The sequence below is a fragment of the Felis catus genome, chromosome D4, assembly GCF_018350175.1.
Source record: "Felis catus isolate Fca126 chromosome D4, F.catus_Fca126_mat1.0, whole genome shotgun sequence".
NCBI classification, from domain to species: domain Eukaryota; kingdom Metazoa; phylum Chordata; class Mammalia; order Carnivora; family Felidae; genus Felis; species Felis catus.
Genome location: NC_058380.1, coordinates 2,107,622 through 2,130,967, shown reverse-complemented (window position 1 = coordinate 2,130,967; position 23,346 = coordinate 2,107,622). Strand labels below are relative to the sequence as shown.

General features: G+C 40.7%; 1 pseudogene; it reads left to right on the top strand.

Moving 5' to 3' along the window:
* The first annotated feature begins 14,821 nt into the window (after positions 1 to 14,821).
* LOC123381565 lies at positions 14,822 to 15,431 on the top strand (annotated as a pseudogene).
* The last annotated feature ends 7,915 nt before the right edge of the window (positions 15,432 to 23,346 follow it).

Here is a 23,346-nt window from a genome sequence, read left to right as displayed (position 1 = left end):
TCTTTCTCTGACTTATTTCACTTAGCATAATATCCTCCAGTTCCATCCACGTTGTTGCAAATTATAAGATTTCATTCTTTTTCAGCGCCAAGTAGTATTCCATCCATATATAAACCACATCTTCTTTATCCATTCATCAGTTGATGGACATTTGGGCTATTTCCATAATTTGGCTATTGTTGATAGAGCTGCTATAAACAAAATCTTTGATGATATTACTTTATTCCTTTTAGCCTCGTTAAGAGCAGATACATATATATTTGTTCCAGTCCTCTTTAATAATGGGCAGGAAAACTGAACAATGTGGAATGTTTCTAATTAACAGGAAAGCACATTTTTCTTCTAACAAGAGAACTTTACTAATTTTCAACTTTCAACTGTAGCCTTTGGAAATCATCAAAAGGTTTAGCAAAACTTGTTTGTATTATCAACTAACTACTAATGAGTACAAATACTGATAGCCCAATCAGACCACACTTTAAGGGAGTCTGATGGGCCCACACTTTTGGAAGCAAGGAGCAAAGGGATCTTTACAAACATGACATACCAGAAGAGATTATCAGATTGGCCAGAAGTGTAGAAGTGATCTTTTGGTAGAGAAGATTTGGACAAGACACTGCTTTCCAATAACTCAAGGACTATCATAAAAACTGCATGTATGCTGACAGGAAAACTAGTGTTAGCTGGTAGAGATGGAAGATTACAGCTCAGGATAATGAGCAACTCTCCCAGCATCTGGAGGTGACCATTAATAACATATTTGCCACTAGAGATGTTCAGGAAAAATCATTATAAGGGTGTCATACACAGCAATCACTCACATTGTATTTTGGAATATATCTCTAAGATGTCTTCTATATCTGAAATAAGGATGATGATAATCAGCACACCATCATTTACAACAACCCAGCATCAGGAAAGGATTACTGTTGCTATTTTACATGTGAGGAAACTGAAGCTCAGAGAGTCGAACTCTGTCCAAAATGGACCTCTAACCTTACGTGACTCCCTGCAGCCATTATCCCATCTGCAGAGCCAGCAGCATACATAGAGATGTGAACTCAAGAAGGCACTTCTGGGTACACAGATGCAAGCAGCACATGAACCAATGCATACATTCATGAACTAGGACACGTAAAAACACATGGGTGCACAAACACACAGTCTAGGGCAGGGCTGTCTTGTAGAAGTTTCTGTAATAATGAAAATGTTCTATATCTGTGCTGTCCAATACAGCAGCCACTACCATATATGGATTGAACACTTTGAAATGTGGCTGGTGTGACCGAGGAACTAAATTTTAAATTTTAATTTCAATTAAACTTAAATTCAAATAGCTCCATGTGACTTGTAGTTATCGTACTGGACAACACAGGTCCAGACTTACAGGTGATGAAACGTGCATGTCCTTAGGTCTGTGACATGCTGGAGACAAGCATTTATACAGAGTCCCTTGTGTCTTCATGCAGTCACAACCAAACAGACATACTGCACTCTTCCACCCCTCAATCCCTCAGGTGTGCGTGCACAGAAACATGCGTGCACCCACGTTAACACATGGGCAGACAGCAGCATCATTCCTTCACTGGAAGCCACCCCCTCCACTCCACTGAGGGTGGAGGAGGCAGGCCATCCTAGGACACGCATTCCTGCAGGACTGTCTTGGACTAGAAGAGAGGCGTGAAAGTGCTTACAGAGCGAACGTGTGCTTTAGAAGCTGTTCTGTGCAAGTTAAAGGGAGAGGATGGCTAATGCTTTAACAACTGTGTGCTGTCACTTGTGTCGAGATGGCATTTTCTGTAGTCCTCACAGGCTCCTCAAACCCAGTACTATCTCCCTTGTAATGTGTGTTCATTAAGCAGGACCTAAACTATACAGGTTTTACTACCGCCAACAGTGAATGGGTACTGTACCCCCAGCATGTCCCAGTGCCTCTCTGGCCTGTGCATGGTCCTGCATCTCTTCTGACCACTAAACCCTTCTGTGTCTGCTTGTGCTCACCCTACCCCTACTCACCCCACATTCCACAGTCCCTGCAGCCTGACCACCAAGCCCTCTGTCAGTCAAAGCTGCTATGATAGAGGTCAAAGTCCAGCTTTTGGAGAATGGGGGGAGTTCATACAAAGTTTCAGAAGTCGCCATAAGGTCTGGTAAGAAGGAACATCAGAAGTGTGTGTATGATCCTAGCCTGTCCTTGACCAGGGCTAAACAGACCTCACATGATTCTTGCTGGAGGCAGGCCAGGGTGATCAGACACCACCTGGGGGATGGTGGAGGATGAGGAATCTAACCAGATACCAAGGGTGGGGACTCCAGCTGAACTGACTTAGCAGGACTCTTGCTAAAACTGAACAGTGCAGAGAACTCAGAAGAAGCTGGTTGGAAAAGTTCATAAAAGCCTGAGTAGAATCTTCCCAGGACAGAATCTCTGTCAAGGGGAAGGAGCACTTCATTCTCATCCCCTCAGGATACCTGAGGACGTTTCTCAGCTGACTTAAGATCACAAATCTCCTGGTCAATGTGTCTGGGCACTCCTAAATGCCAGAGCCCATTAGCATACTGTGAGTCTGCTCAAAACCCCCTCAAAAGCACTGTTGCAAAATCAGGATGCTGCCATCACTGTTCTCCTGGATGCTGACCCCAGCCCACCTGACGCTGACTGCAATGCCTGAGAAAGGGTGGTTAGCACTCACAGCAGGGGCCACTCAGGAGCTAATAGGTGAACACCCAAAGAAAGAAAAAGGGGAGGGGGACAACTGGGGACAGACAGGTAAAAATGAAAGAAAAACAAAAGAAAAATCCTACACACCTAAAGTTAGAAGTCATTCTAAAAGATTTTGTTTATAAAAATAAAAATGAATGTTAGAAAAACCTACCACATGCCTATGCTCAGCTGGGTCACTCCGGGGTTTGGACTTGAATACATGAATGATATGGCAGGGCATCACTGCACTGTCAATCTCAGGAGTGACTGAGATAATTAAGGCACCCAAGGCATAGCTCTGCCAGAAGTCCTAAGACCTCTTGGATTTGAAAGGCTCTCTGGTCCATCAGTTATGAGAGAGGATTTTTACATTAAAATGGCATTCTGTTTATGCTGAGGCTATTCATACAATGTTACAATTCTCTATTCTCTAAAACTACTCAATTGGCAGATAAGTGGAAAAACCAAAACTGATTATTTTCTTTGTCCAAAATTGTCTTCAAGTTTTAAATCTGTATAATTTTCAGAATACTTATAATTATTCTACAGAACATGAAACAAGAAAACTAATTTTTTTATTGCCTTGATATTTGTATTATCAGGTATCTAAGACCCAAACAAAAATGTAGGCCAGATATACAAATCTGTGAAATTTTAAGTGATATTTAGGGAGCTGCAGTTAAAAATGCACATTCCACTTCATAAAGTCTAGCTGATCTAATGAACCTTTCTTGGGTCTCATGGATGTACAGGCCTCTATTTTTATGATAGTTAGGCCTGCTGTATTATTTTATAAGATTTCTCTCTTGCCGCTTTTAAATGTTTACAAAGTATGATCACGTTTCCCAGGTGGGATCCTTGCAACTTTCCTGTAGGTGAGTTACAAGACATGTTCACATTATCCCCATGCCACCTGCCAGCAGTTGAGTGGTGGTGAGAGTGGGAGTGTGCCACCTCCGTACTGCTTTCCACAGTGGCTTCACCAATTTACAATCCTACTAACAGTGCATAAGGCTTCTCTCTTCTCCACATCCTTACCAACACTTGTTATTTCTCAGACAAAATAGAGTTTAAATAAGCAGTTACAAGAGATAGTGAAGAACATAATACATTAATAAACAGTTCAACACAGCAAAATAAAACAAATGTAAACATCTATGCACCTAATAAGAGACCATCAGAGTATATGAAGCAAAAACTGACAGAACTGAAGGGAGAAATAGTCCTACAATAATAGTTGGAGACATCAACATCCCTCTCACAATAATGCATGAAATCACCAGATGGAACATAAGGAATCAGAAGACTTAAACAACATAATAAACCAACTGAATCTAACATATACAGAGCACTCTACCCAACAACAAATGCATACACATTTTTCCTCAAGTGTTCACGGGGCATATTCTAGGATAGGCCCTATGTTAGGAACAAAATTAAGTCTTGAGATTTAAAGAAACAGACATCATACAATGTATCTACTCTAACCACAGTGGGATGAAGACAGAAATCAGTAACATAAAAAATGAAAACTTCACAAAATTGTGTAAATTAAACAGTTTTCAACAACCAGTGGATAAAGAAGAAATCACAAGAGAAATTAGATAATACTTAGCTGTGAATGAAAATGAAGATACAACACACCAAAACTTACGGCATACAATGAAAACAGTGCTTAAGGGGTAAATCTCTAACTATGAACACATTAAAAAACAAAATAAATCTCAAACCAACAACCTAAATTTACAACTTAAGGAACTAGAAAAAGAAAAGAGGGGTGCCAAGATGGCTCAGTCAATTAAGCATCTGACTCTTGGTTTTGGCTAAAGTCATGATCTCATGGTTCATGAATTCAAGCCCCACGTTGGACTCTGTGCTCACAGCGCACAGCCTGCTTGGGATTCTCTCTCTCCCTCACTCTCTACCCCTCCTAAGTACATAAACAAACATTTAAAAAAAGAACAAACTAAACCCAAGCTATCAAAGGAAGGAAATGATAAAGAAAAGAGATAAATGAAATAGAGAATAAAAAAATAATCAATGAAACTGAAAACTAGTTCTTTGAAAAAATCAACAAAATTGACAAACATTTAGCTAGGTGGACTAAGAAAAAAAGAGAACACTCAGATAATCAGAAAAAATATTCAGAAATGAAAGTGGGGACAATAATACCGACCTTACAGAAATAAAAAGGATTGTAAGAGAATAAAAGGAACAATTGTACACAAAAAATTTGGATAAGTCATGTGAAATGCACAAATTCTTAGAAACACAAGACATATCAAAACAAAATCATGAAGAAACAATCTGAATAGATCTATAACTAGTAAGGATATTTAATTACTAATAAAAAAAATACCCAACAAAGGAAACCCTGGACCTGATGGCTTCAACTGTGAATTTCACTAGACATTTAAAGAATAATCAATCCTTCTCAAACTTCCAAATAATTGAAGAGGAGGGAATACTTCCTAACTCATTCTGTGAGGTCAACATAACCCTGATACCAAAGCCAGAAAAGCCACCAGAAGAAAACTGAGACTAATATCTTTCATAAACACTTAATAATCTCAACATAATAGCAAACAGAATTCAACAGCATATTGAAAGGATTATACAGCATGACTAAGTGGGATTTATTCCTGTAATGCAAGGATGGTTCAACATAGAAAATTCAATCAACACACCACATTAACAGAATGAAGAAACCCACATGATCATCTGAATTGATGCAGGAAGCACATTTTACCAAATTCAACACTTTTTCATGATATAAACACTTAACAAGATAGGAATACAAGGAAATTATCTCTACATAATAAAAGCCATAAAGGAAAAACCCAAAGCAAACATAATCCTCAAATGTGAGACACTGAAAACTTCCTTTAAGATCAGAAACAATGCAAAGATGCTTTTCACAACTTCTATTCAACATGGCACTGGAAGTCCTAGCGAGAGAAATTAGGCAATAAAAAGAAATAAAATTATCTCTGTTTACAGAGAACATATTATATGTAGAAAACCTTAAAGAAAGATACCATAAAAATTGTTAGAATAAATGAATTCAGCAATGTATCAGGATATAGAGTCAACACACAAAAACCAGTTGCATTTCTACATGCAAAAATGAACAATCTGAAAAGGAAATTACAAAAACAAATCCATTTACAATAGCACCAGAAAAGAATACTTAGGGATTGACTTAATCAAGGAGACAATGAAAGCTAATGAAAATTCCAAGATGTTGCTGAAAGAAATTAAGAAGATATAAATAGAAACACATCCCATGCTCATGGATTAGAAGATTAAATGTTGTTAAAATCTCAATATTACCCAAAGTAATCTACAGATTCAATGCAATACTACCAAAGTATCAATGATATCTTTTCTGAAATAGGAAAACCTATCCTAAAATTCATATGGAATCTCAAGAGGCCCTGAATAGCCAAAACAATCTTAAGAACAAAACTCACACTTCCTGATTTCAAAATCTACCACAAAGCTACAGGAGTCAAAACAGTGTGGTATTGGCATAAAGAAACCACAATATGGACCAATGGAATCAAATATAGAGCCCAGAAGTAAACCCTTGCATATGAAGTAAAATGATTTTTGACAAGAGTGCCCAGACTATTCAATGGAGAAAGGACAGCCTTTTCAACAAAACTGGATTTCACATGCAAAATAATGAAGCTGGACCCTTACCTAACAATATGCTAAAATTAACTCAAAATGGATAAAGAGCTCAAATGTAAGACCTAAAATAATAAAGCTCTTAGAAGAAAACATATGACTAAAGCTTCATGACACTGGCTTTGGCAGTGATATTTTGGATAGGATAACCAAAGGCATAGGGAACAACAAAAAATAGACGAACTTGGGACACTAAGAAAATTTAAACATTTTGACATCAAGAGGCACTATCCACAAAATAAAAACACAACATACAGAATGGGAGAAAACATGTAAATCATGCATCTGATAAGGAATCACTATCCAGAATATGTAGAAATTTCCTAAAACTTGATAGAAAACAAAACAAAACTGATTCAACAATGGGCAAACAACTTGAACAGAATTTCTCTAAAAAAGATAAACAAATGACCAATAAGCATGTGAAAAGATGCTCAACATCACTTATCATTAGGGAAATGCTAATCAAAACTCCAATGAGAAACTACCTTACACCTATCAGGATGGCTACTGGAAGAAAACGAGAGGATTTGGAAAGGATTTGGAGAAATTGGAACCCTTTTGCACTATTGGGAATATAAAATGATATGGTCACTGTGGAAAACAGTAAGAAGGTTCCTCAATAAATTAAAAATAAAAGTATGACAGGACCCAGCAACTGCATTTCTGGGAATACACCCAAAAGAAACAAAAGCAAGGTTTTCAAGAGATATTTATACATTCATGTTCAGAGCAGAATTAGTCACATTATGTGGGATGTAACCCAATTGTCCAACCAATAAACACATAGGCAAATGTGCTATATATATAAAACAAAATGTTATTTAGCATTTAAAAGCAATGAAATTCTCTAATGTATTACAACATGGATAAAACTTGAGGACCTTAGGCTAAATTCAATAAGCCACTCACAAAAATACAGACAAATACTTTTCCATTTATATGATGTATATAGAGTAGTCAAATTCACAAAGAGAAAAAATAATGGTTGCCAGGTGTGGGGTAGAGAGGAGAATGGAAAGTTAATAGGTATAGATTTTCAGATTTAAACTATGAAAAGATCTTCAATAAATGGTGTTTGGAAAATTGGACAGCTACATGTAAAAGAATGAAACCAGACCATTTTCTTACAACATGCACAAAATAAACTCAAAACGGACTAAAAACCTAAATGTGAGACCTGAAACCATAAAAATCCTAGAGAAGATCATAGGTAGTAATGTCTCTGATATTGGCTGTAACAACTTCTTTCTAGATATATCTCCTGAGGCAAAGGAAACAAAAGAAAATTAACTATTAGCAGTATATCAAAATAAAAATCTTCAACATAGCAAAGGAAACAAAAATAAAAGACAGTCTACAAATGGCATCTCTGATAACATACAAACCCAACAACAAAAATACAAATAATCCAATTTAAAAATGGGCAAAAGACATGAACAGACATTTCTCCAAAGTCATACAGATGGCTGACACATGAAAATGTGCTCAACATCACTCATTATCAAATACAAATCAAAACCACAATGAATTATCAACTCAAACCTGTCAGAATGGCTAAAATCAAAACACAAGTGTTGGTAAGGTTGTGGAGATAAAGGAACCTTCATGCACTGTTGGAGGGAAAGCAAACTGGTGCAGCCACTGTGGAAGACAGTAGGGAGGTTCCTTAAACAATTAAAAATAGAACTACCCTAGATTTCTACTGTGTCTATTCTCACTCCAGCAGAAGTCTGGGATTTTATTCTCTGGAGAGGTTTCTGTACTGCATGCACATACCCTAATCCTAAGCCCAACCCTAACCATCTGGAGAGGTCTGAGCGGCGAAATACAAGACACACACCCTAACCCTAACCCTAATCCCTAAAAGCTAACTCTAACCATAACCGACTCTGATTTCAGCTCAAGTCATGATGCCAGGCATGGAGCCAGGCAACAACAGATGTTGGCAAGGATGCACAGAAAGAGGATCTCTTTTGCACTGCTGGTGGGAATGCAAACTGGTGTACCCACTCTGGAAAACAGTATGGAGGTTCCTCAAAAAATTAAAAATAGAACTACCCTACGACCCAGCAATTGCACTACTTGGTATTTATCCAACAGGTACAGGTATGCTGTTTTGAAGGGGCACCTGCACCCCCATGTTTATAGCAGCACTATCAACAAGAGCCAAAGTATGGAAAGAGCCCAATGTCCAACAATGGATGAATGGATAAAGAAGCTCTGGTATATATATATAATGGAGTATCATTCAGCAATCAAAAAGAATGAAATCTTGCCATTCGCAACTATGTGGATGGAGCTAGAGGGTATTATGCTAAGCGAAATTAGTCAGAGAAAGACAAATATCGTATGACTTCACTCATATGAGGACTTTAAGATACAAAACAGATGAACATAAGGGAAGGGCAGCAAAAATAATATAAAAACAGGGAGGGGGACAAAAACATAAGAGACTCTTAAATATGGAGAACAGTTACTGGAGGGGGTGTGGGAGGGGATGGGATAAATGCATTAGGGGCATTAGGGAATCTACTCCTGAAATCATTGTTGCACTATATGCTAACTGACGTGGATGTAAATTAAAAAAATAAACTCCTTCCGACCTCTTTATCGTCATCTTTTTAAAAAATTTTTATTTATTTTTATTTTTTTAATGTTTATTTATCTTAGAGAGAGAGAGAGACAAGAGTGTGAGTGAGGGAGGGGTAGAGAGAGAGGGAGACACAGAATCTGAAGTAGGCTCTAAGCTCTGTGCTGTCAGCACAGAGCCCAATGCGGGGCTCGAACTCATGAACTGTGATATCATGACCTGAGCCAAAGTCAGACGCTTAACAGACTGAGCCACCCAGGCACCCCCATCATCCTTTCTTGGTAAAAAGCCTCAAGAATGTAGGGATAGAAAGAACATACCTTAAGATCATAAAAGCCACATATGAAAGGCCCACAGCTAATATCATCCTCAATGCGGAAAAACTGAGAGCCTTCCCCCTAAAATCAGGAACACAACAGGGATGGCCACTCCCACCACTGTTGTCAGTATCATACTGAAAGTCTTAGTCTCAGCAATCAAACAAAAATAAATAAAAGTCATCCAAACTGGCAAGGAGTAAGTCAAACTCTGGCTCTTCTCAGATGACGTGACACTATGGAAAACCCAAAAGATTCCACCAAAAAACTGGTAGAAATGATATGTGAATTCAGCAAAGTCACAAAATATAAAATCAACATACAGAAAGCAGTTGCATTTCTATACATCAACAATGAAACAATAGAAAGAGAAACTGAGGAATCAATACCATCTACAATGGCACCAAAACCCATAAGATACCTAGGAGTAAACCTAATCAAAGAGGTAAAAGGTCTGTATACTGAAAACTATAGTAAGCTTATGAAAGAAACTGAAGACACAAATAAATGGAAAAACATTCCATACTCATGGAATGGAAGAACAAATACTGTTAAAATGTCGATACTATCCAAAGCAATCTACACATTCGGCACAATCCCTATCAAAATACCACCAGCATTCTTCACAGAGCTAGAACAGTCCTAAAATTTGTATGGAACCAGAAAAGACCCCAAATAGCCAAAGTTATGTTGAAAATGAAAACCAAAGCTGGAGGCATCACAATTCCAGACTTCTAGCTGTATTACAAATCTATAATCATCAAGACAGTATGGTATGGACACAAAAACAAACACATAGATCAATGGACCAGAACAGAAAACCCAGAAATGGACCCACAGACATATGGCCAACTAATCCTCAACAAAGCAAGAAAGAAGATCCAATGGGAAAAAGACAGTCTCTTCAACAAATGGTGCTGGGAAAACTGGACAGCAACATGCAGACAACTGAAACTGGAGCACTTTCTTACACTATACACAAAGATAAATTCAAAATGGATGAAAAACCTAAATGTGAGACCGGAAACAATCAAAATCCTATAGGAGAAAATAGACAGCATCCTCTTCGATTATGGCCACAGGAAATTCTTACTAGACATGTCTCCAGAGGCAAGGGAAACAAAAGCAAAAATGAACAATTGGGACCTCATCAAGATAAAAGGCTTCTGCACAGCAAAGGAAACAATCAACAAAACTAAAAGGCAGCTAATGGAATGGGAGAAGATATATGCAAATTACATCTCAGATAAAGGGTTAGTTTTCAAAATTTATAAAGAATTTATAAAGAACTCAACACCCAAAAAACAAATAATGCAGTGAAGAAATGGGCAGAAGACACGAACACTTTTCCAAAGAAGACATCCAGATTGCTAACAGACACACGAAAAGATGTTCAACATCACTCATAATTGGGGAAATACAAATCAAAACCACAATGAGACACCACCACACACCTGTCAGATGGCTAAAATTAACAACTCAGGAAACCACCAATATTGGTGAGGACACAGAAAAAGGGGAACACTTTTCCCTGTTGGTAAGAATGCAAACCAGTGCAGCCACTCTGGAAAACAGAATGGAGGTTTCTCAAAAAATTAAAAATAGAACTATCCTACAATCCAGAAATTGCAGTATTAGGTATTTACCCAAAGGGTACAAAAATGCTGATTCAAAGGGGCCCATGCACCCACAATGTTTATAACAGCACTATCAACAATAGCCAAATTATGGGAAGAGCCCCAATGTCTATCAACTGATGAATGGATAAGGAAGATGTGGTGTGTATGTACGTATATATACATGCCTACATACATATACATACATATACGTACACATATATGCACAATGGAATACTACTTGGCAATCAAAGAGAATGAAGCCTTCCATTTCCAATAATGTGGATGGAACTAGAGTGTATTATGCTAAGCAAAATAAGTCAGGCAGAGAAAGACAAATATCTATGATTTCACTCCTATGTGGACTTTAAGAAACACAACAGATGAACACAGGGGAAAGGAAGGAAAAATAAGATAAAAACAGGGAGGGGAGGAGACAAACCATAAGAGACTCTAAATACAGAGAACAGACCGAGGGTTGTTGAAGGGGAGGTGGAGGATGAGCTAAATGGGTGGTGGGTATTAAGGAAGGCAATTGTTTGATGATCACTGGGTGTCATACCTAAGTGAGGAATCACTGGATTCTATTCCTGATACCAAGCCTACATTGTATGCCAATACTTGAATTTAAATAAATAAAAGAGAAAAAGAAAAAAAAAAAAAACAGGAATCTGAAGAGTGCCTGGGGCACACAGTGGGGAGGTTATGTGCTCATTTTAGAGCACATCTCAGACAGGCAGCATTCATGGAACATTCTGGGAACAAAGGAACTGGCCAGAGCCATTTCCTTCCTCTACCCCCTAGCAAAAGCACAGGGCAAACTGTAGGAACCAGTGCAGTATCAGCACTCACAACCTAACTTGTTTACACCAAGTCCCACCCCCATACCCTCTGATACAACCACTCTTCCCAGTCAACAGCCTCATTCCCAGCTTGGCAGGCCCCCTCTTCATGAAGACCTGCCCAAACCCCTGCTCACATGTATCTCCCAATCAGGAGGTTTGCAGAGTCTTGGTTCCCATGGCAGTGGCAACAGGGCTCATTCCACAAGCAGACCAGGGAGCACCCAGTTAAAACTCGCCACATTCAAGCCAGGAACCAAACACTGCCCACAGCAGGCAAAGAGAGCTCTGCAAGTAACTGGCGCAAAGAATAAAGCAGCCCGTACTCAATAGCATAGCGCAAACAGCATACCTTAGAGGCACTCCCGGAAGCACCAGGTCCTGGGGAACAGGTGACACCATACTGCAGGGCACTACAGCACCTCTTCTTCATGAGGCCATTCCCCTCAAGAACAGGAGACTCAGCTGACTTGCCTAACAAAAAGAAACAGGCACAGAGACATAAGCAAAATGAGGAGACAGAGGACTTTATCCCAAATGAAGCAACAGGACAAGGCCACAGCTGAAGACCGAAGCAAAACAAATATAAGTAACATGCCTGATGGGAGTATTGAAAGCAGTGATCATAAGGATACTTACTGGGCTTGAGAAAAGAGTGGAAGACATGAGTGAGACCCTTAACACAGAGATAAGGAGTAACAGAGAGATAAATTGTTCAATAAACAAATGAGAAACACACTTAACAGAATGAATGGCAGGCTGGAAGAAGCAGGGGAACATAATGACCTAGAAGACAGAGTAACAAAAAGTAATCAAACTGAACAAAAGGGAGAAAAAAAGACTTATGCAAAACAAGAAGGCACTCAGGGAACTCAGTGACTCCATCAAGCATAGTAATATTCACATTATAGGCATCCTAGAAGAAAGTAAGGGGACAGAAAATGTATTTGAAGAAATAAAGCTGAACACTTCCCTAATCTGGGAAAGGAAACATATCCAGATGCAGGAGGCACAGGGAACCCCCAACAAAATCAACAAAAGCAGATTCGCTCCAAGATATATAATTGTTAAAATATAGTGATAAAAAGAGATATTTTAAAAACAGCAAGACAAAAGTAGACAGTAACAAACAAGAGAACCCTCATAAGGCTATTAGGGGATTTTTCAACAGAAACTTTCCAAGCAAGAAGGGAGTCGCATGATATACTCAACGTGTGAATGGGAAAAAATTGTAGCCAAGAATACTCTATCTAGGAAGGCTATCATTCAGAACAGAAGGAAAGATAGAGTTTCCCAGCCAAACACAAACTAAAGGAGTTCATGACCACTAAACCAGCCCTTCAAGAAATATTAAAGGGAACTCTGAGGAGAAAGCAAACAACAAAAATGACAGTATGGAGTCAGGAAAACACAAAGGAAGTAAAAATAAGTATTTCTGTAAAAAAATTAGTCAAGACATTAAAAAAAATTTTTAATGCTTATTTATTTTTGAGAGAGAGAGAGAATGAGAGGGACAGGGGCAGAGAGAGATGGAGTCACAGAATCTGAACCAGGCTCCAGGCTCCCAACCGCCAGCTCAGAGCCCACTGCAGGGTTCGAACTCATGAGCTGCGAGATCATGACCTGAGCCAAAGTCAGATGCCCAATCGACTAAGCCACCCAAGAGTCCCTAAAAAATCAGTCCGTGCATTTTAACAATATTTTTCTTCCAATCCATGAGCACAGAATGTCTTTGCATTTTTTGTGTCATCTTCAATTTATTTCATCAGTGTTTTATAGTCTTCACAGTACAGGTGAAAGTACAGGTCTTTCACCTCTTTGGTAAGATTTACTCCTAGGTATCTTATTAGTTTGGCTACAACTGTAAATGGGACTGTTTTCTTAATTTCTCTCTCTGATGCTTCCTTGTTGGTCGTTGCAAGGAGTATGGCTGGAGTCGCAAAAGATGAGTCTGCAAACAAAGTGCAGTTAAGTGAAGGTCCTCATACTCAAGTCGGAATGAGGCCCTGACTCCACAATGAAGCTTCTTTTTATTAGGGTAATCGATAAGGACTACGTGCATAAAGTCAGCTAAGCAAGTGTGTTAATCAATCTAATGGTTTAGTTTTTCAAGGTTGAATTTCGAGTTAATTGGTTTCTATAACACTAAGAAGTGTCAGCTGTGAAGGAGGATCTGGCACTGGACAATGCTAATGGCTTTAGGCGTTCCTTACTAGTCGCAGCCGTGTTCAGCTGTGTAAACATGTCCTACACAGGTCCTGTAAACATGTCCTAAGGCCTTGCACCTTCTCCAGCCCTTCCCTTTTGAAGTCTTTTCCTTTGATGCTTCTCTCCTGCATCTCCCACAGTTGGTGTATAGACATGCAACAGATTTTTGCACGTTTATTTTGTATCCTGCAATTTTACTGAATTCATTTATCAGCTGCAGCAGTTTTTCAGTGGAGTCTTTAGGATTTTCTGTATGCAGCATCATGTCATCTGCAAATACTGTTAAAATGTCAATACTACTCAGAGCAATCTATACATTTAATGCAGTCCCTATCAAAATACTAATAGCATTTTTTACGGGACTAGAACAAACAGTCCTAAAATTTGTATCGAACCACAAAACACCCTGAACAGTCAAACCAATCTTGAAAAATAAAAGCAAAGCTGGAGGGCATTGCCAATCTGGACTTTAAGTTCTATCAAAAAGCTATAGTAATCAAAACAGTATGGTACTGGCATAAAAAGAGACACATAAACCCAGAAATAAACCCACAACTATACGGTCGATTAATCTTTGACAAAGCAAGAAGGAACATCCAATAGGAATACACAGTCTCTTCAACAAACAGTGTTGGGAAAACTGGGCTCAACATGCAAAAGAACGTAACTGGACCATCTTCTTACACCATACATAAAAATGATTTCAAAATGGATTAAAGACCTAAATGTGAGACCTGAAACCTTAAAAATCCTAGAAGAGAATATAGGCAGTATTTTCTTTGACATAGGCCATAGCAGCTTCTTTCTAGATATACCTCTTGAGGAAAGGGAAATAAAAGCAAAAGTAAACTACTGGAACTATATCAAAATGAAAATCTTCAGCACAGTGAAGGAAAAAAACCAACAAAACTAAAAGACAACCTTTAGAATAGAAGATATTTGCCTTTCGGCCGGAACTGCCATCTTCCAGTAATTCGCCAAAATGACCAACAAAAAGGGAAAGAGGAGAGGTACTCGCTATATGTTCTCTAGGCCTTTTAGAAAACATGGAGGTGTTCCTTTGGCAACACACATGCGAACCAGAAAAAAGGTGACATTGTGGACATCAAGGGAATGGGCACTGTTCAAAAAGGAATGCCCCACAAATGCTACCATGGCAAAACTGGAAGAGTCTACGATGTTACCCAGCATGCTGTTGGCACTGTTGTAAACAAACAAGGGCAAGATTCTTGCTAAGAGAATTAATTTAGGTACCGAGCACATTAAGCACTCAAAGAGCCGAGACAGCTTCCTGAAGTGTGTGAAGGAAAATGATCAGAAAAAGAAGGAAGCCAAGGAGAAAGGTCCTTGGGTTCAACTGAAGCGCCACCCTGCCCCACCCAGAGAAGCACACTTTGTGAGAACAATGGAAAGGAGCCTGAGCTGTTGGAGCCCATTCCCTATGAATTCATGGCGTGATAAATCCAAAAAAAAAAAAAAAAAAAAGACGTCAAGACTGTAAAAATGTTTCTTTCAATTGAGTAGCAGCATAGTATTGTCTTCCCCAAAGAAGTATTTAAAGCAAACTTTATATCCGAATTCACTGGGGGATGGTTTTATTCAAATTTTGTGGGTTTTGAGGCACCTGGATGACTCAGTTAAGCATCCGACTTTGGGTCAGGTCATGATCTTGCAGTCCATGAGTTTAAGCCCCGCGTCAGGCTCTGTGCTGACAGCTCAGAGCCTAGATCCTGCTTTGGATTCTGTGTTTCCCTCTCTCTCTGCCCTCCCCTGCTTGTGCTGTCTCAAAAATAAACGTTAAAATATGAAAAAAAAGAAGATATTTGCAAATGACATATCCAATACAGGAGTAGCATCCAACACATATAAAGAATTTATAAAACTCAACACCCAAAAAGCAGACCCAAGATACCACCCAAGATAACCAAGATAACCCAAGATACCACCTCACACCTGTCAGAACGGCTAAAATTAACTCCGGAAACAACAGATGTTGGTGAGGATGCAGAAAGAGGAGAACACTTTTGCACTGTTGATGGGAAAGCAAACTGGAAAACAGTATGGAGGCTCCTCAAAAAATTAAAAACAGAACTACCCTACAACCCAGCAATTGCACTACTGAGTATTTATCCAAAGGATACAAAAATGCTGATTCAAAGGGGCACACGCACCCCAATGTTTATAGCTGCATTATCAACAACAGCCAAATTATGGAAAGAGCCCAAATGTCCACTGACTGCTGGATATGGAAGATGTGTATATACACATACACACAATGGAGTATTAGTCAGCAATGAAAAAGAATGAAATCTGGACACCTGCAACAACACTGATGGAACTAGAGTGTATCTGGTAAGTAAATGTCAGGCAGAGAAAGACAAATATCACATGATTTCACTCCTATGTGGAATTTCAGAAACATAACAGATCAACATAGGGGAAGGGAAGGAACAATAGAGGGAGGCAAACCATAGCAGAGAACTGGGGGTTAACAGACGGGAGCTGGGGGGGAATGGACTAAATGGGTGATGGGCATTAAGAAGGGTACTTGTTGGGATAAGCACTGGGTGTCATATGTAAGTGATAAATCATACTGGGTTCTACTCCTGAAACCAATACTTCACAGTATGGTAACTTGAATTTAAATAAGTTTAAAATTTTAAAAATGGGCCCAAAACATGAACAGACATTTCTCCAAAGAAATCCAAATAGCCAACGTGAAAAGATGCTCATCATCACTCATCATCAGGGAAATGAAAATGAAAATTACAATATCACCTCACACCTGTCAGAATGGCTAAAATCAACAACACAAGAAACAGGTGTTGGCAAGAATGTGGAGAAAAAATGGACCCATGTAGTTCAAATTCATGCAGTTCAAGGATGACATGTATACACTACTTACAAGATATTCATTTATATTCAAACCTATATAGACTCAGAGTTAAAGGATGGAAAAGGATACAATACCCCATTCAAATAGTAACCAAAACAAACTAGGAGTTCTTATACAAACAAAACAAAACAAAACCAACCAGGTGTTTTATACAAAATCGATTTTAAGTCAAAAACTTTCTGTAGACCATAAAAGGTCTGTATATAATGATTAAAGAGTCCATTTAACAGCAAGATATAACAACCATATGTACACCCAATATCCAAGCACCTAAACATATAAAGTAAATGCTGACGTATTATATTGCACTATAATGATGTTAGGGGACTTCAAAAACTCACTTATAATAACATAGAATATCCAGACAGAAAATCAGTAAAGAAACAGTTGACTTGAACAATAGTATAGATCAAATGGACCTTACAGACATACACAGAACTCATATTCCATCCAACAGCAGCAAAGATTCATTTCTAGTACACAAGCAACGCTTTCCAGGATAAATAATACGTTAAGCCACAAACAGATCTTAAATTAAGAAGACCAAAATTATTCAAAGGATCTTTTCTGACCACAAGGGAATGAAACTAGAAATCACTAGCAGCAAAAACAAACAAACGAACAAATTCACTAATGTACAAACTAAACAGCCCACTCTTGAACAACCATTTGCTCAAAGAGGAAATCAGAAGGGAATTGAAAAAGTGTATCAAGACAAACTCAAAGAAACACAGCACACCCAAACTCACAGGATGCAGCAAAGGCAGTAAGTACTAAGATGGAAGTTTATAGTCATAAATGCCTATATCAAAAAAATAAAATAAAAAGGACCTCAGATAAACAACCTACCTTTACACCTCAAGGACCTAAGGAAAAAAAGAAAAACATAATCCTCAAGTTGGAAGGAAATAGTACAGATGAAAACAGAACTATATCAAGTAAAGAACAGAAAAAACAGCAGAAAAAGTTTTAAAAACTAAGTGGTGATTCTTGAAAAGATAAATTCAACACACCCGTTACTACATTAATTAAGTAAAGAGGACTCGAATCAAGAAAATCAGAAGGGAAAGAGGATGCAATAAAAAGTGATGCCTCAAGTCCTAAGAGGAAAATACGCTGCAATTCAGGCCTATCTCAAGAAACAAGAAAAATCCCAAATACAAAATCTAACAGCACACCTAAACGAACTAGAAGCAGAACGTCAAAGAAACCCCAAGGCCAGCAGAATAAGAGGAAAAATAAAGATCAGAGCAGAAAAAAAAACAATATAGAATCCAAAAAAATATTGTTTAAATGCCCATACTGCCTAAAGTGCCCTATCGATTTCACGCAATCCCTATTAAAATTCCAATGGAATCTTTACAGAAATAGAAAAACAATCCAAAAATTTATAGGGAACCACAGATCCTGAAGAGCCAAAACAATTTTGAACAAGAGCAAAGCCTGAGGCATCACATTTCCTGATTTCAAAATAGATTACAAAGCTACAATAATCAAAATAATACAGTACTGCCATATCGACATACAGGTAAACGGACCCAAGAGCCCAGAAATACATCCATCTATAGTGTGATCTTCAAGAAGGATTCCAAGAACTCACAAAGTGGCAAAAGGGTAGTCTCCAATAAATGGTGATGGGAAAACATGCTTAAGAGTGAAACTGGTCCCTTATTCAACTTCCATCACAAAAATCAACTCCAAATGGATAAAAAAGACTTAAGACCTGAAACTACTAGATAAAAACAGAGATTCTGCTGCTGGGATCTACTTTGTGTCTTCAGAGCCTGGCATCCGGCTGCATTGATCAGGGTTATGTTTAGTTTGTTGGGAGGGGTTAACAAGTATGACTGATATTCTGGCACATACAAGGTGCTTCATCATGACTGCCCACCTCTGAACATCAACTTCATCACCTGCCAAAGTGAAACAATTAATGTTTCCACCTAGTGGGGTTTTTACGGATTTGGAATACATGCATGTGCAAGTACTCCACACAGGGCCTTGCACACACTAGAAACTCAAGTGATGCAGTGATGATGCAAATTTGCATTTTCAATGGAGCCTGATAAACACAGCTGGGCACTCAGTTTGGCTCCGCTCTTTCTTCAACAGTTTAGGACACCAAGAGTTTTGGCTGTCAATATTTGGATAACGGGAAACATGTTGCATTCTAAAAAGGTCACCGTTTATAATTTTACAGCCATCTACTGAAGTTCTATGCCATGCCTGCTCCATTGGGAGCCACCCAAGGGAGGAAACAGGTTTCTCTCTCAGGAACGGTCTGGGTCTACTTTTCTCCTAGCAGAGTCCATCCAATAGGTCAGTCCTGCCAGCACATTCTGGACAGGACTGGTCATGCCTGACTTCCTGGAGGGCAAGTCCTGACCTACCAGCCACCCCACTGAGGACAGGACTCCTGGGGGACTCAGACCCATTCTGCATCCAGCCACCAGAAGTGATATTCCCAGACCAATCCAGGTGAAAATGAGAAGACTGCTGACAATTCCAGGGGAATGGCTGCCCTAGAGAAGAGACAGGATGACGGCAAGCCACAGGAGGTCAGAACAAACAACGGTCAGTACACATGGGGGAGACTTACAGCCACCAATACAGCCCCATATCCCACTCCCAGGCCAACAGACACTCCACCCAGTCACAGTGATCTGTGCCACCATCAAACAGGCCCACAGAGCTCCACACATCCTCAAACACACAAACCCTCTACCTATCAGGTGCCTGGTTGTGTACCCAGAACCCTCATACCCCAAATATACATAAACCCCCAGCCCCAATAAAATTACAGCCATGGTCTTCAATAAAATAATACACTCCCAGGGAACCTGGGTGGCTCAGTCAGTTAAGCATCCGACTTCGGCTCAGGTGATGTTCCTGCAGTCCATGGGATCAAGCCCTGCGTCGGACTCTTTGTTGACAACTCAGAGCCTGGAGGCTGCTCGGGTTCTGTGTCTCCCTCTCTGTCTGTCCCTCTCCCGCTCACACTCTGCCTCCTTCTGTCTGTCTCAAAAATAAACATACATTTAAAAATTTTTAATTAGGAAAATGCACTTCCAACCATCCCCGTATCCCCCAAAAATCCACTCAACCTCATAAAACCCCCAATGCAATGCACACAAACCCTCCAACAATAACGGAATACATTAAAACCAAACTCACATACTCCTCAATGTTAGACACAATCCTCTAATCCCACATATACCACATACAGTCCCCTAGAGCTGTCAACATCCACATAGGTATGCCTTCAAAGCTCAAACATAAATACCCTCAGACAGACACAGACAGGGTTTCCTACCTTCTCCTAAATGGTCACTCCCCCCAAAAACAATGACCTTACCACCCTGATACAAACGTACACCCATCTCCCTCTTGAGAACCTATAAATACCATGTCTACACCCCTCAATTCTGCACACACAACTCAAAACACCCCAATACACTAACAACCCTGATCTCCCACATCCCGCCACTCCCTAAATTCTTACCCTGACAGGATGCATGAATACAGGTATAACAATGATATTGCAAATACACACAAAACCAACACATGAAGCATTAAAATGCATAACTCTACCTCTTCTGAAACGCACATACACATATTCACCATAGTCTCAAAATGCACACAACCAGCCACACCACCCAGCCAAACCACACGCACCCACACCCACCCACACACCATTCCACACCACCTGTATACACACAGCTCTCCTTGCCCCCCCAAATCACACATACACAATCCCTACACATCCTTAAAACTACCCCAAACTATCTCATACCCCCATATACCCACAAGTTATTCCACAACCTTCTTTGTCCTGATTCACATTGATTCTCCCCAGCCTCCTTCCAAACACAAAACACACACACATACAACAGTCCCCCCAACCGCTATCCCAACCCGAGGCCTCCAGAAAAAAAAAAGTACTGAATATATACAGCCAACCCCTTAAACCTCTCAAATACACAAGAACCCTTCAAAATTCCTCAAACACACTATGGACCCCTTACAAATAGAAACATACACATACGCGACCTTTCATGTCCCAAGTGCACATGCACCCAGACACATACATAAGCAACCCCTAATCCTCAAATGTATATATTAGATTACTCACTATGATTTCACTCATACATGGAATTTAAGAAGCAAAACAGATGAACATATGGGAGGGGGGGAAATACACAGGGAGGCAAACCATAAGAGACTCTTAAACACAGAGAACCAAACTGAGGGTTGACGGGGGTGGGGTAAATGGGTGATGAGTATTAAGGAGGGCACTTTGGATGAGCCCTGGGTGTTAGACATAAGGGATGAATCACTGAATTCTACTCCTGAAACCAATATTGCACTGCATGTTAACTAGCCAGAATTTAAATAAGTTTTTAAAGAAAAAGATGACTCACTAAACACTGAATTCACACACAACTCAGCCTGTACTATATCCACTCAACACACCACACAAACTTCCTGCAAACACCCTGAATATTCACAGGAATTCACACAACCCCAGCGCATACACACCCTCACGTCACTGGCACACACGCGTACAGAGCTCCAGTCTCACAATGAGAAACCGCCCTCGTGAGGTGCTGCCCGCGTGACTACAGCAGGACAGCCTGCTCACACCCAGTCTGGACATTTCGATAAGGGCCTGAGCTTAGAATTCGCACCCCAAGCTCCCACTCTGCTTTTCCTAGGGCACCTTGGAAAGTAACCCTCCAGAGCTGAGCCCGGGAAAAGCGAGCAACCTCCACCCCAACCACCTGGCAGTACTGGGTGCTTGCTACCCTGCACTCTACGTCTGCTGGCTGTGACCCAAGATGGACAACTGCCCTTCCCCTGGCCCACTGCACGCCTGTTACAGGGACCTGGAAGTAAATCTTGTGACTCTCCTTCCTTGGAGGGAGGGGGGTGTGCTGAAACTGTGCGTTCGATCAAACCACCCTGTGCTTTTCACTTCCCCCCGGTGTTGCTCAGGTGCTGAGGGAGCTCCCTGCTGAGGCTGCGTGGGTATGACCTGCTGAAGGCGGTCTTAATACAAGACTGGTTCTTAATACATCTACCAGCTTGGGACCCCCCACAATCCTCAGCACAACATGTGAGGGCCATCCAACCCCCCCCCCCCGCCCAGACACAAGCGCAAACCTACACACTCCCCAACTTCACACACAAAAACTCCATGCTCGTACAAACATTCACGATATTCACAACACCGATGTGCACTTACACAGTTTCCACCACCTTGAAGACACTCACACGCTCAGAATCTATAATATAGAAACTGCGATGGGGATGAGTTCGGTGACAATGGCAAGTATCACCTGCACCTCTTTCCAGGGAAGGCCCTGTGTCCCCCGCTGACAAGGGTGCCTTCGGGAGGCAGTGTCGACTCCCGGCTCCTTCAGGGACTGCCCAGCTACACACGGTGGCCTCACCTCGGGGCATCCCCTTTGCAGGAAGGCATATGTCCCACGGGTTGATGGAGGCCTGGCCGGTTTCCTCCAACTGAGGACAGACAGCTCTGAAAGAGAGTTCAGTGGGGGAAGCACAGGCTGTGCTGGAGTCTGGGGGAGACATCAATGGGTCCAATCCTGCTTTCTGTTTCTTCCCTCACAGGTGCTGCTTAGTAAACATCCTGTTCCCTAAACTCTGTGTTCAGGTCTGTTTTCTGAAGAATCCAAGCTACAAGAAGTATTTACCAAGCACGGTAAAGACTCCTCTTCTGGCTCTGACTTTCCAGTGGAGAAAACAGATGCTAAACACAGAGCTGCATCACGGACACGGACACGGACACACACACACACACACACACGCACAGCATTAGCCAATGTCCAGTCAGCACTTTGACCAAAAACTCTGATCTCTGCACACGGGAGGAGGAGAGGCTACAAGCACCAATATACAACTTATTAAAAACCGGTTACTGTTTCTAATTTTGTTTCTGGGGCGCTCCCAAGGAAGAGGCCTTGAGCTTCCTTAACCGCTGCATTTCTAACCAGGGTGCACCGTGGACACGTTTGTCGTTTAAAGCGTGAGTGAGCCTCGGGAAGGAGCTAGACCGCTGACCTCCAAGCTGACATTCTCTCAGGGTCCCTAACCAGGAGCAGCCACAGGAGCAGGGTCTGGCGGAGGGATGAGGGTGGCGGGATTCATCCCCTGACTTGCTCCCTCCTCCTCTCCCAGCAGAGGCAAAGCCTGCCTCCAGCCCCGTCCTCCTTCCCATCCTCTCCCTGCTCTGTTCCTAGTCCCACTGACCCCGTTCTGCTTTTCCCAGTCTCGGCAGGCTGTAAGCCCTTGGACGCGCAGCTCCTACAGCAGACATCAGAGCAGCCTCCTTTCTGGAGCCACCTTTTGGGCGTCCTCAGACCCACTCCTGTGTTGCTGCAGGGCTCCTGAGCCCCCAAAGCCCAGTATGGATGACAGCGTTCGGCTCCTTTATCCCCACCAACTGCTGCGAAG